We start from the raw sequence: 15768 nt of genomic DNA on the forward strand, positions 1-15768 counted from the left end.
CTCTGATCATAGGGGTCTAATTTAAATTTTAAAGCATAGAATATTCTCTGTTATGATAATATTTTTTTTTTCCTTTTTGTAACTGTTTTAAACTATAGCTTATGTTTCTGACCCGTCATTTAAAAGATGGTAAAATATATTCTCAGCAACAAATCCAGCCATTTCAAAATGAAAAATTTTGTTTGAATTCTTTGCTACTATGAAAAAATCCACAGCACACAACTAAAGTAACCAAGAGTCACTTTGTCTTAATGAAAAATGTATATTTCTCCCTCCTTTCTTTTCAAGCACTTGGCACCACTAAAATCGTTTCACTGTTTGTGATATACTACACAGGCTAAAATTTGCTGACTACAAATATCTTTTCAGGACTATTTGTCATAATAGCTGAGAAAAAAAATCAACCTTTCAGAAAGTTATTTTTTCCACTGATACATTTAGTTATTGAGAATACTTAAAAGTCAATAACCTTATTCACATGAATAAGGATCACAGAACTGTATGAGTCTGGAATTATTTGTCTATGTCATAAAGCAAATATTTTATATTTTGGAATAGCAATCACCAATGAAGTATTTTCAAAGCTGAAAAAAAMCCCTCCCCTAATAAAAGGGAAGGAAGGGAAAAGGTAATCACCAGAATGACTAATAGGGAAAATATTATCCTTGTCCATTAGGAAAATATACTCTTAAAATATTTTATATTTCAATTAGAAATAAAAATCTGAAAAAAAAGGAAATATCTCAGTTAAGATTATTTCCTTCTCCTGGACCTGTCACTGATCTAAAGTTTGAAGGCATAATGAGACAGATGTATATCATGGAAAAGAGAGATCAGCTACTGGGAAGGGAAAAATGTACTGTAGCTACCAGCTAATAGCCTAGAATCAATTTTTTTCAATCAAGAGTTTCAACATTCAGTTCTTTTACCCAAAGTTGAGGCAAGAAAAATATTTAACATTTAAAATTCCTTAATGGAGAAAAATTCCTATTAGAATTTGTAGAACATATTCTCCAGTACAGTAACTTTTTTTTTTTTTTTTTTTACCACTATGAAAATTACACTGAGAAACTGACTGGACAAAATAATACATATTTGATTGAAAAGGGATATAGGCATATAAAAATAGAAGTGGTGAATGTGGATGGCTTCACAAAAGTTCTTTATTAATACTGAGTCATCATGGAAAGTATAAGCAGTAAGTAGCTTGCTAATTATAGGAATTCATTTAGAAATTCTTCTTTGAGATGTTTTACAATTGGTCGAAAGGATCCATTTACCACCTATGACATCTCTCATAAAACAATGAAGTTTTCAGAATTCTTGTCCATCTCTGAAGTAAGCTATTTCCATGAAAACCTTTATATCAAGTTCACAAATTATTTTCTTTAACCTTACCAAGGTTTTTATCCATTGATTTAAAGTGTTTTCAAAATACCTAGGCTGTGATACATTTTCTAGCTGTAGTTCTACCTTTCATTTTCCTATTTATTTAACACAAGAAGTAGATTGATGATGTTAGTGTTTCTCATACTGTTTGTATTCACTGGCTGTTTTCCATAGATAGAGGTCCTGACTAGTGATCATGAAACCTTAATGTAAAGCATAAATCAGCTTAGTGTAAACACTGTAAAACATGTCTACATATTTTGGGCACAAACCCAATAGAAAAAGAGAAATCCTATTTGTCTTAATTTTGCATTAAAGTATATCTGACCATTCAGATCTAGATAAAATTCAAAGGCATTTAAAGATTTGAGGAAGATATCAGAGGCAAAAGCAATATGTTTGTTACTTGACAAACATATTACTTGGGAGAAGAATGCCCAAGGAAAATGTGTGTATGCTATTGCCAGCTTGACCAAAACATAACCAAGTCAAGTGGTAGTTCTGAAAAAGATACATACAGCTATCTGAAACACCTTTCTCAAATTATTATTTTCTGTGTAATCATCAGTGCTTTGGTTGAATTGATTATGTATTTTTATATTCACCACAGTATTCTTTTTGAGAGTTTTATTCCTCTATGAATCCAAAATCCAAAAATCTTAGTTYTGCTATTTGTCTTGAACTGATATGTTCCAATCTAAATGCACCGGATTAAGGGATAATAAAATGAAGTCAAAACTAATAAAAGGGCTCTGGGTCATTAGGGAATAGATCTCATGTACTTAAAATCTCTACAGTTCCCTAAAACCTGAAGTGATTATTTATGCCATTTCTGAGGAAGTCAAGAACATTGAATAACAAAGTTTGGGGCTTTCAGGTCAGGTAAGAACTTGTTTTCTTTCTGAAGATTACATGCTATATGTCATCAAGACATTTGCAGGAGTTGCATTAAAATACTGCTTTTATTTTCTACTACTTACAGTTACCTTTTTCTCTATGTCCATGATTATGCATTCTGGTATACACCAAATGTTTTTATTCTGCTTAGATAAACTGCATATTATTACTGGCTTACAGCTAAGCAAGCTGCAATTTGCAAAAGGTTTTTTTTTGTTGTTGTTGCTTTAAATGAAAGCTTCCAGAAAACGAAAGATGTCCAAGAGGCAATAGAGAATTGGATTTGCAAATATTCGAAAAAATATACATTAAAAGGGTAATAATCGAGCAGCACAGGAAATAAAATGAATCAGYTCTTTTTTGTTTTGTTTTTCTAATAGCTTACACTTCATGAACCAAAACTCCATTTAATATTTCTGAACTGAATTACGTGAACTGAGAACCGGAAGACAGCAGCATACACCATCATTGCAACAACACTSTTGTCTATCAAAAAGAGCCTACATTACCATCTCTCAATTGAAAATTTGCCACTGTTGTTGTTCTTAAAAGAATGGTAGATCTGAATGATCTTATGAACAATAAGTTCATGGAGTTGGAAGATATTGTCCCTCTTCACCAGAGTATCTATAGCTCTCTGAATTCCTCTTCAGATAATAATATTTGAATTCAACTGATCAGCAAACAGGATTCATATTGAAGAATAAATAAAATATGCTCTATTCTATTTTAAATTGCACTATTTGGTCAAATATACYGGATTATCTACATGACTTATTATCACAGTGGGGTGATATGCCACAAAATTGGACACTCCTTGTCCTTTTTTTTCTTAATCTTGTAAGCATTCCTCAGCTTTTGACTGCTCTGACACAAGAATTAAGTAGATTAGAAAACAGAGGGAAGATAAAGAAGAGGGAACAAAATTCAGTAATATAGTCTTTGTGAAGCAACAGCTAGAGTTCCTTTTGTGGAACAAACACCTCCAGAAGCAATTTTCAGCACAGAGATCACTCATTCACAGCCTTTACAGATTTGTTAACTTGTGCACATATTATGAAAACTAAAACACTAGATTAAGTCTTATTTTTACACTCCTGTGCCCCTGCTCCCATATGTCATGAGAAGGCAAAGTTTTACCAATGCCTCTCTTGCTCCRGAACTGCTTGTGCCATCTCTGCTAATGGGCTGGATGTCCCTTACTTCTGTGAAGTGGCTCTGCTGGGGTCGATATACTAGGGTGATCCTTCCATGTGGTAATCTAAAGTCTGCATTGTGGAATATATCATGTGTGGTCATGTCATACTATCAAACACCAACCCGTCTAATGTCACTAGATCGGGTGCAACAAGATTGGACAAAAGGAAAAGAGAATTGGCACAAACTTTCTGGCCAGATGTGTTCTGTTCTAGGTAGCAGAAGATACTTCTGCTTCACAGACTCATTCTCTGTTCATACAGCAAGTGCATATTCATGTGTGCAGAGAGAGTTACTAGAACAAGCAGAGTTAATGCTTTCAAGCCTTGTGCAGGTGTATAACCATCAATATTCATTATTTAACTCACAGTGTTTTCATTTCTACCTCAAAAGGAAGGCAAAGTCATTTATCATCCCTACCASTTCTAGTAACTCCTGAATGTTTGAAATCTGGCAAATACTCTTGCAGTGGCAGTGTATTTTTAATCCAGTCAGTTAAAATGAAACTGTGCCAGGCTTTCAGATGGTTAATTTATAGAGGTCATGGACTTGGACTGCAGCCACAGGAGAGATGCTGAACAATAAGAACTGTGCTTTGCAAATTACTGTAAGCGCAATTAGAATACATAAATACATTTGTCAAACAGCATGGGGTTGATCATAAAAAAAAATAATTTTTAAACCAAGTCTATTATGAATGTGAAAGAACAGAGTGGAAATTACTTTATTTGCTTACACACTGCCTTGTTTTATAAAACATGACCACTGCAGCATAAGACATTTGGTTTCTCTGAGGTCAGCAAGAAGCTTCTGACTATCTTCAACAAGTATTAAACTCAGCTCTTAGCTCTTTCCCCTATGGTTCTTACACTGAAATCACATTCCTACTGGAGTCCCAGAGAAAGGATGCATGAGCGCAGATGGAGTACAGATTGAAGTAATGGACTATARAGTGAAAACTGACAGAAGTCTCTGGATTTTTCCAAAATGAAGGGTTTATTTTTGGAGATTCCTAGATCTCCAAAATCTAATTAGATACTTCTAATCTACTAGACACTACTAGATTACTACTAGAATCTACTATATTAGAAGTATCTCATATCTTTTGGAAGTGAAATATATCGTACAAATTATCTATACGGATGAAACTCAGTGCAAATATCATATTCTCTGAAATTAGAGAGTAACTACATTTAGTGACAAAATTGGATCCATTGACTAAACCAAATAATCAGCAAGCGTTCCTAATAAAAGTTCTGTAGAAGTAACAAGAGGATAAAAAAGGGAGGAAAACGAGAAACAAGTAGGTAAGATAATGAAAAATGTCAGAAAAAACGTAATGACAAAAATATCTAGAGCCTCTCGATATCAAAGCAGCTAAACATTTTTAGCATGCCTTTTTTCATTTAGAAAACGAAAAGAAAAAATCAAAGCACATTAGTATTTTTTTTCTCTTTGTGGACAGCTTTATTTTTTTAATGAGAAAAGAACCCACCCAAGCTTTATTGAAAACAAGCTAAATATGTCATTGATTAATCCAGACAATTAATCCAGACATTGATTAATCCAGCCAATCCAGAATTGCCTCCCTTTATCTCTAAACACATATACAATCACAGTTTCTATTGCAGAGGTATCCATTATTTTTATTTGTAGAGTTTTGTTTTTTTAAAAAAAAGAATGTTTATGAGTGGGAAATATTCCATCAACAATGACCATATAAAGCTTAATAGTCTAAAAAGAATTTTACCATTAAAAAAAAGTCATAAATCAAATTAGTGTCTCTTGAGCAAAAGTTACAGCCAGGATAGGACTCCACTTAAAGATCTTTTTCTTAGTTTCCCGAAGGAGTGTTATAGCACAAGTAAGATGATTTCTTCTAAAAAAGATAAAGGTAAAATTTACCACTTGTACTTTCAACTAATCTTCCCCAAGCATTTTACTACTCTCTATCAATACTGAGGATTCCCTCAGCTAGCTAGCTTCTGTGGTTACAGAAAAGTCACAGGGGACGCATACAAGAATTAAACTGCTCCTGACATACCTCTGCTCAAGGTTGTAGTAAATCATATCAACCTACCTACATTGGTGAAAAAATATTAATATAAACAAGATTTATGACTGTTTTTGGAAACTGGACTTCTAGAGCTGTGATTTCTTATATAGRATTACTTCACTGTAAATAGTTACATAAAATAGCAATCTCATAACACCTAGACAAAAAGCTATAAGCAACAAGGAAATCATGGAACAATATTCAAATTAATTAACATATTTTTGGAGATAACCAGCAGTCATCTTAAATTCTAAATTAAGTCCCTGAGCCTAGCCAATAGAAAGGTAAACATTACTAGAAAGCCAATTCATAGCACCTGCTTAAGAGATGTACTGAAAAGCTACCTGGATTGGAAATATTAAACATATGGACAGAGCTATGTTTTGGCAGCTTAAAGTCTGTCCAGGTCTTGCAGTCACAAAAAGCATTAGCCTAAATCTCATATATCTCCTATTTTGAAACTATGAATTTCAGAAATGCCACTTCACTGCTACTGGATCCTGTAAAATGTGAAACTTCGATCATCCCCCTATCTGAGAGAGCTGAGGGAATAAAGACACTTAAGCAATCCACTAGAAGAAGTTATGGAAACACTGGTCACTGTCCTACTACTCACTAAGCAAGAGGACTTTTCTGCTTGGTAATAATCCACTTTCTGTCTGTGTGTCTGTGATCTAACAGACATTTAAATACTCCATTCAAATCAGCAGTTCCCTGAGGAAGAAAGGAGCTATTCCAAGAAGCCTTCTGCAGGGCAGAAGTTATGAATCTGAGGCCACTCTGGAAAGGAAAGCCTGTGAGTCCTGCCCAGCCACCTCCTTAGCTGGTGTGCAGAGTCACAGAGCTATTGCATGAAAAGATGAAACTCCTTCAGTTGTTGAAAGAAAATGATCAAGAATCMCTCAGAAAAGGCTTTATATCTGATAATATGTCTCAGTAATACTGAATAGGTTGCCAAAGAGGGCTTGTCTTAGAGGAAAATGTCCTCTTAGACATAGCATTAGGATATATAGGAATATAAAAAGGGTTTCTAATCTTTCCCAGTCATGAGAAAGAAATAGATTTCCTATTTTAAGGTTAGTCTGAAGGCTGATTTCTTCTTGTGAATCTAGGCTGTGACAGGTATGCTCCTTTCCCAGATCAACCTGACCTTTCACATGTAACCCTATTCAGTTGTTAACCACCAGCGACTTATCTAATCCTGGTAAGCACCTTCCTGATTTCTTCTCCCACTCAGACATCAACACAACAGTCCTGATGACTGCATCTCAACAGGGAGATAAGGCTAATACACGAGCCAATGGGCCTCTGAAATGGAAGAATGACTATAAGTCAATCATCTTATCCTACAAATATGCAGACAGCCCAAGAGCCCTTTGAGCTCTCCTGACACGGCTGCGGYCTGCACAGCAGGATCTCCCCTTGAGCAGGGACGCCTCTCAAGGTTACTCCTTGAGGCTGAGGCTGAGGCTGAGGCAGATTAGTGGCAAGTGAACATAGCGCGCTCTGTTTCTTTAACTTTACTTTGTAATTGTGCACCGAAACCCTTAGTCATAAACCGTTGACCAGGTCTGGGACTCGGCTTGGATCCAACCGCACCCAGGCTCCTCTCAGAAAGAGCTTGGAAAACAAGGGGGTCCAATCTGAACCTCGTGATCCAACAGGAGGGTATCCCAGGATAATCGTGTATTATCTTGAGCCTCCATGCAGTGAATAATAAGTGACCTTGCCATAGAATCTCGTGAAATCATTGTCCATATCAATAAACCCTATTATTATTTATTTCATATGAGTGAAGTGCATTTTGTCACTCACCCTCACCACTACTCGTTCTGTGACATAAGCCCATGTTATTCTAGTGGAGGAGGGGACGCAAAATCTTAAAATGGCTAAATCTCCCACTGACTCATCATAAAGAGGAGCAAAATCTGGCTTTTATATTTACTAGCTTACCTGCCTAGTTTAGTGAAATGAAATGTCTTTATGACATTTAATTAAGTCAGGGAGGAGAGCAATTAACAGATGTTTAATTTATCCTTGCATAATGAACTAAGTTATTTTCAAAAGTAAATATAATTTCAATTTTAAGAAATTCAGTGGATATCATTACCAGCCGCCCAGGTGAAATTTTAAAGGAATAGACACGATGATAATTGAAACTTTATAATCTAGAACACAACTGGTAAAAGGCATTTTCTTCCCTTGCATCTTCCCTCTTCTGTTCTCCTCTGCACTATTTAACCGTTAAATTTGTCACATACCTTTGTTCTTGACCTTTCCCAAATGCAGTTTACATGGGAGAGTTCAATAAAGGTAGAAAATGAGAAGAGCATAATATACAAAATTATATGCCACATTTTTTGTTCTGCTTTACATTATACATGTATCAAAATAGTAACCAAATGAAAATTTTAAGTTCACTGAGAATGTACTTACCAAAAATATATATTGATAAAAATCATGGGATTAGAATTTCATATATCCAGATTAAAGAATTTGATGGCAGACCAGGAAATTATTCCCTTCTTTCTTTTCTATTCTTATACCATTATTTTTTAGAATTCTTCCCCTATGCTTGCTCATTTGCACAAAACTGAACCAGCTTGAATGACACCTGCCATAAAAATGCAGCTAAGTTCTCTACTTGAACCTGCACCGTGAACTCTCAAGAAAACTTCCGTGCATCTTTTATCGCTATGCTCTGAACTTTCCCTTAACTCAGCACATAGTAAACTTGGACCATTACTTCCTCGGCTTCTGTGTTAGAAAATAGATGTAAGAATTACTTCTCTCCTGCAGAGTCTTCCCTGCAAGCTACCTCACAAGCCTCCTCTCGGTCTCCCCACAGACATCCTGCCTTTGTGTGCCAGCACAAAGCCTCTCCGAGACCTCATCCGCTAATGACCTAGAAAAGGAATTTTCGACCTTTGTTTAAACTCGGCAGCAAGATACTTTTGGGTACGCTTGTCCCTAGCCGGGCTAAAAAAAGGGTTGCTGTTTCTGAACACAGTGGGTGGAGGGCTGGTAGGGGACAGCTGGGCAGTCAGAGGTGTCGCTGGAGGGGAGGCTGATGCTCTGCGGGACCCCACAAGACCCCACGCAGCAGCAGTATCTTTGCTGCCCACCTGGCTGGAATAGCATGACACGCTTCAGATGGAGCTCATGAAGACCCCAGAAACCTCCAGGAGGCCTGATCAGAGGAACAGCAAAAAAAAAATACCTGCAGTTCTTTTGAAAACTTTACCGGTCGCTTTTAAGTGTGAACACAGAGTGGCAGATCCTCAGGCAATTGTACCTGACGCTGGGCCACTGCTGGAAGAGTCTGCACATAGGAGGAACAGGTCTAAACATCTTACGAGATTATTGAAGTCCAGGGTATCAAAGCTCTCCTGTATATCAGGCGTAAAAATACGTTTTTCTTTGCAGCTGCACGAATGCTGAAGTTTTAACTTAGCTGGAGAAAATTCAGTTATCAGATAAACAGATACAGCTTTCAAAATCATCCCCTTAGCAGGGCCTATATGATGTAATATTCTCCAGCAGTTCAACCTGAAGTCATTTTATATAACATTTTATTAACAAAATAAGAAAGAAGTCCATATGTCATGACTTAAAAGGGCGCCCATTCCTCTATTCCCAGTTCTGTTCTAGCAGCAGTATACATAAACATATACATATACATGTTCTATTTATATATAGCATATATTGCATATATAGCATATATTATAGCATATATATACACTGCATACTATAGTATATGGTATACATTTATATACAATATTAGGATATAATATGCAATCAATATGTATACTATATTATATAATACAATATGTATACTACATATATTTCTATCGTGTATTAGGGGATTTTAATTTGTAATAACTGCTTCAAGAAGAGAAATTCTTGAATTACCTTTAAATTACCTCCACAACACTCTCAGAAACAAATAGAACAGATGATGATCCTTGTTCCTGGCTTCAWATTTTAAAAATCAAAAGCAAACAGACAAACAAAACCTGGTAAACAGGTAAAATTAGACTATGTCTTTGGAAAATTGGACGCTTCCTTCATATTTTCTAAGTTTTTCTGTCTTCCTTTATTCATACCCTTAATAAATATTCTAGTAGATGGGCAAAATTATTAAGTAGCAGGGCAATTAAAGTAGCAGATAATGCATGATGAAATCTTTAAATCTTACTAAATTTTCTCCATTATACTTTCTTCCTCCTGCTGGACATTTGTCAATTTGGGGTGTATAGACTGCTTGTTGTACTGTAAATTCTCTCCACTAAATACTCTCTTTAGTCAGAGAGTCCCTGGAAAGAGAGAAACAATTAAAGATAATAATAATCTTGTGCTATGTGTTGTTTTCTGGAAGATCCTCTATCCCTATCAGCAAAAATAACTAGGAGTAAACTCAGTTTTTTTTTTTTTTTCCCTTTCCAAAGAACAGAAATAAACACTTGGAGAATCATACAGGAAATCTGGTAGTTAAATATTTTATTTAAAAAATGAGAAAGTGTAAAAACCCACAAAACCCTGCTTCTCTTTCAGAGTTTGGGAAGGGAGCTAAYTAATGCAGAAGTCTCAACTGCGGCTCTTTCTGGATCACTGTTGACTTTTGAGTTGTGTGCAGCTCAGAAGTTCTCTATGATCTCAGGTGTAATTTATTGTCAGTTAAAATATGTTAGTGTAAGGTGGAGTCCAAGGTCTAAAACTGTCAGACCAATTTTTCATCTCTCTTYTTATCGACTTGTTCATGCTATTAGTTCCTTCACATACAGAGAATAGCGTTTTATCATAACTTCCAAAGTCATGAATGTGAATAGCCCCAGAGCTGGGGAAATCCTAYCTATTAGCAGTTATTGCTACCAATATGTTTAACATGCTTATCAAACATGCTTAACACAAAGGAATCATGGAGGATTTGGCCTTCAGATTCTGAAAATTAATTTCTGCACATCTCAGCAAAATTTTTGATTTTTTTTCATAAAAGATGATCCCTGGAGCTCCAGGATTCAAGTGTATTGTCTCAAATCATGGAGTAATAAAAATATATTCTTGTTTAATAAAAAAAAAGATATTTCCATAGGAATACTAGGATAGCAGGTCTCTGTTCTTTGTACATGCATTTAAAAATAAAGAAAACAAAGTAGAATTTTTTTTTAAAAGACAGTAAAACAGAATGGAGGGAACTATCCCTCCATAAAAATGGAGGGAACTATCTTGCTAGATGCAGGCTAGCTCGCCTTTTTTTTTTTTTTTTTTTTTCTCATTGGATCTAGCCCAAAGTATTGCAATATGTAACATTTACTAAAGGAGTGACAGCTGGTTTAACTAAGTCAAGTTCTGCTAAAGAACTTGACATGGCATATACTACAACTACATATTTAAATCAGACTAGCTCAAGAAGAAAAGTATCATCTCCATCACCTCCTTGYGGTCATGTCCAACTGTATCAGTGAGTAGCCAACAATGCCACATTCATCTCATCCAGATGATTTCTTACCAAGAATATCATCATTGCATAGTGCAATGTAGAAGGTCAATAAGCACTTAAAAGTACAATAGGAGAGGTGCTCTTCCTAATGAAAAGTTTAGTTATCTGCAAAAGACATCATATAATTTAACAAAGGGCTATTTCAAAGGAAAATACTTGTTATTTAAATTATTAAGGCCATTTCTGATATCTGCTTTACAGGAAGAAAAAGAAAGAAATAATATTTCTAAAAGGGAGGAGTTAATAATAAGAAGAAAGTCTATTAAAGCTAGCTGCTCTCCTGCAAAAGCTTTTCTGAATGAYGGAGGTCAGAGCATCAGTTACATAGCAGAAGAAACACCTTGAAATTTAAATTTAAACTGTAATTTAAACTTAACAATATTAATAACTTCTTCCCTTTATTTTTTATTCTCTCTCTTTTCTAAATATTCTACTTTCATTTTAGCCTTGAATTAAGAGTGACTTCAAGGTAGTGCAATAAAAGTCTGATAACTTTTAAAATGGAACATATATCTTAGAGTGCCTCTCCCACAGTAGCAACTGTTGTCCAAGAGAATAAAGTGTGCCTTCATGAGACAAGTAGAGAGCAGCAACCAAAAGATAATCAGGAGTGTTTCAAGGAACTAGGAACATACTTAAATCCTGAGGCAACCAAAATGTTTGCTACATTCTTRTTTTGAAAAGCTCTTTCATGCTCTATGTGAGGAGATGCAAACCTGAAGCTGCAGTTCTTTTCCAATGTGTTTATTTCCCTTAGTAAAAAGTGGAAGCTGCTGGAAGTATATAAAGTTGATATTTTCCAAATTTCTACTGTCCTTTCTCTCTTCAGAAATAAGCTGACCTTTTTTAAAAAGAAACAAAAAAAAATGCACTGTTGTTGGTTTATTTTTACTGAAGTTTTCATAGTGACAAAGCAAAATTAGGCTGGTGCTTCATTACAYGGGGAGTATATGCATTACTTCAGTACAGTTCTCTTAGTAAGATATAGAGCTGTTAGCCCCTGTATATTAAACAGAATAATAAGAACTACAGGACAACCAGAAGAGCCAGAAGAGGCCCAGCACTTATAGCGCAATGTTACCATATTTTGTTTACCTTATATTCCACATTCTGAAATCTCTAAATTATTAGAAAATATCAAGTCTCATTGAAAAAATATTAAACAACTTTCTGGTTTACAGTATTATGAAGGGTAAATTTAAAGCATAAAAGCAATATGGTTTCTTGTGAACTATTAAGCTGTGAAGTTCTTTACAAAAGTTAATAAAAACAAAACTTGAGGTAAACTCACACTATGCTTGTATTTGGGAGTTGCATAAGGGAGTAGAGGAGGACAGAAAGAATAAAAGCCAAGAAAATTTATCTGTGCTTGTACCTGACAAATAGACATATAGATAGGTGGATGACATTTGATTCTGGGGTCTGGGTCCTAGTAAAATAAAATAATCCATTGCAGTATGTTCTAGACAAACATAGATACTTTTTAAAAAACTTTATAATCACGGAACTATCTTTTCATGTTTATCAAGCACAAAGACAAGGAAAATAGTTGTCTTCAGTCCAAGCTAGATAAGGAAACCATAGTAGGAGTGCTGCTGTTGCCTTTGGCTGGCTTATGTGATGTTCTGAGATATGGCTTTTTACTAAAACCGTTACATCAGAGAGAAAAATAAAATTTTGCTATGTTCTTAGATATTATATCCTATGCAACAGAGGAGAATAGAGAAAATGAAAAATATTTAAGAAGCCAAACACACTGGAAAATATATGGAAACAGTTTCACAGCATACTGTGATCAGATTCTGGAAAACTTCAGAAAAYGGGATAAGAAAATGAGATAGAGATCTGCATATTGAAGGTACAGTAGCAATTGCTTTGTGATAGGAGACAAACATGGTAACTTTTATCTCTTATGATGAGAAAGGAGGCAACAAGAGTTATTTCTCTGTTCCATCATGAAAAATGTCATTGGGCATTGATAATTGATGATGATTGGGGATGATGCTCAAGAGAAGTAGGTAGTTCAGATCTTTACACCAATATTCATGAAAGACTCTAAATAAAATCAGAATATATGCCAATATATATAAACTCTTAAAGATACAGAAATTGCTTATTTGATAATTTGGAAAAAAAAATTTAAACATCTATCCATTTTCTCTTAAAGTCTTTACACCAGATTTTCAGCAAAGGAGTTAATACCTTTATCCCCTACTACTAGTTCGGCCTAGCTTCCCTCAGTCCTTACATAAAATGTGAAGAATAAAATGTGGTTGAGTCCTCACATAAAATGTGAAAAACAGCAGCTCACTTGAAAAACTAGGAACTATGCAGATCAATTTATATTTATACAGGAAATACACATAAAACAAAGATAAGCTGCCTATTTATCCTATCTATATAGAATATTCCTATTGAAGATAAATTCCTCTTGACATAAATGCTCAGTTTTCATGGAATTCAGTGGAAGGGGAGGAAACTTAGCAATCTCCAATAGTAAGTGAGTTTTAATGACAGTCACAATAATACTCTGCATGCATAATACTCTAATAATACATAATACTTTGCTTTTACCATAAAAAGATTAGATAGGAGCTGGTTTGTAAATGAATAGGCACATTAAAAAGTGCCACAATAACCTGCAAAAGGTAGCATTTGATTTGCTGAGGCTTTATGTTCAGGAAATATTGATTTGTGGAGCTGTTGGCAAGAGCGTTGTTCTCATTTCTTGTTTTCCATATCCTTATTTAGCRAAAGATAAACCCTTTAAGTGTTCTGTTGAGATCTGTCCTATATATATATATATACACAYATATATATATATATAAAATAAATATATATATATATTTAATACTCTTGATCTATTCTTCTACCTTGTTCAGTTAAATAAAACCCTCTTTAGAAAACTAGACAATTCATGACAAGATACTAAATTACTGAAACAGGAAGCTCCAAAAAGTACCTATAACATTTTCAATGATATATTTTATACTAATAAGCATTTTATCAACATAAGTAGCACTAAATTAGTCAATAAGTACATAAAAGTTCAGGGTTAGGTACCTTAGACAAAGCAGAAACCGTCCTGCAGAAAACAGTTATTTTATTTTGTGACAGCAAATGAGAGATTGTTATAAAGTGAGTTGAACATACGATCATATTTCTATCAAAATTCTAAACTCAAAAAGATGCATTAATTTGCATCTGCATGAAGATAAGTTTAGGGTTTCATCTTCTGGCCCACCTTTATGTTATCGTTCTCTGAAGTTGTCACCATCACAGGAGTAGACAGAAGGAAAATGCTCCAAGCCATGTGTACCCCTGAGGTGTGAGTTGAACAATGGAAGAACTGGGATGCTTCATTGTACCCCAAATGACTGATGCCACAAGCAGTGGCCTTCTAGCTACGGGTGTAAGAGGCCATCATAAGTCATTCTACTAAATACTTCCAGTAATCTTCCAACAGGAATCTGATTCTCCTCCAGAGACATTTTAAAGGATCCTACAGAGTTTCAAAATGATTTAGTATCCTTCATAATTAATAAATAARTAAATAAATAAAATATCCTAGGTGAGACTCAAGTTTGGGTACCAGTATAAATTGATCACTAGTAACTTGTGAAAGTTTCAGTTGGTTTAAATGTACACATTTAATGCACACCTGTGCACATGTGAGAAAGAAAAATTTGCAATCATATTCTACATATGATTTAATATTTGACATATATTAAATGGTAGATATAAAAATGTTCTCTAGTCAGCAAGTCATATTTACTGCTTCCTACGGGAAGATAGGAATATTATTTTCTTCTCTATTTAACAATATTTATGCTTTGCTCAAAGCTACTAGACAGTATTTGAACTTTGGAGAAGATAACTTTTATTTTATAACTCTAAAATATAAAGTTTTAAAGAAAGAAAGAATGATATTTTCTTCCCCTCCTTTATTTATTTGTTTTTCCTCCCAAGTGAGATACATGGTCAGTTTTATCTGACATTAAGGAATCAAATATTGTGGATTTCTGATCCTTATCCCTTTCCCCTTTGGATGCTTTTTGTGAAGAAAAAAAAAAAAGTTGTATATTATTTTCCAGGATTTAGAACAAATGAAACATTAAATGTCAGTATAATCAAGGTGAATGAACTCTGGACCAAAGCACACTGTGTGTCTGGAACAGGAGGGTGATTGTTCTAAGACCTCTGCAGCTTTCTTGTTGCTTAYCCTCCAATGTCACTAAAGGTAAAGACTCCTATAAAATCAGAAATACTATTACTCATTTTTAGTATATTTCATAGAATTCAATGTGCAACTATAAATACATTTAATAAATGTTTGACATATAAGCAAATCTTATATGACATTTTTACCATCTACTTAAACTCATGAATACATTCAATGGAGTACATAATATTGTATTTGGATTTAGCAAAAATAAGACACTATTGTAAAATACATAGTATCCTAATAATGAGAAGTTAATTTGTCTATTAATTCCAGGCATCTAAAAAAATATATTTATTTTCATCAGGTCGAAAGCCAGATTCCTATTGTTTTTGGTGTATTATTTTTGTTATACTGAGTGTCCAATGCCCAGTAATTACCAGTAGTATGGCAGTGGTGGTTTAAGGAATCCATTGGAAAATTTTATTGGTACCAGAGAGAAGGGAAGGGAAGGGAAGGGAAGGGAAGGGAAGGGAAGGGAAGGGAAGGGAAGGGAAGGGAAGGGAA

Source organism: Nothoprocta perdicaria, unplaced genomic scaffold, assembly GCF_003342845.1.
Source record: "Nothoprocta perdicaria isolate Ctin4 unplaced genomic scaffold, notPer1 scaffold_24, whole genome shotgun sequence".
NCBI lineage: Eukaryota > Metazoa > Chordata > Aves > Tinamiformes > Tinamidae > Nothoprocta > Nothoprocta perdicaria.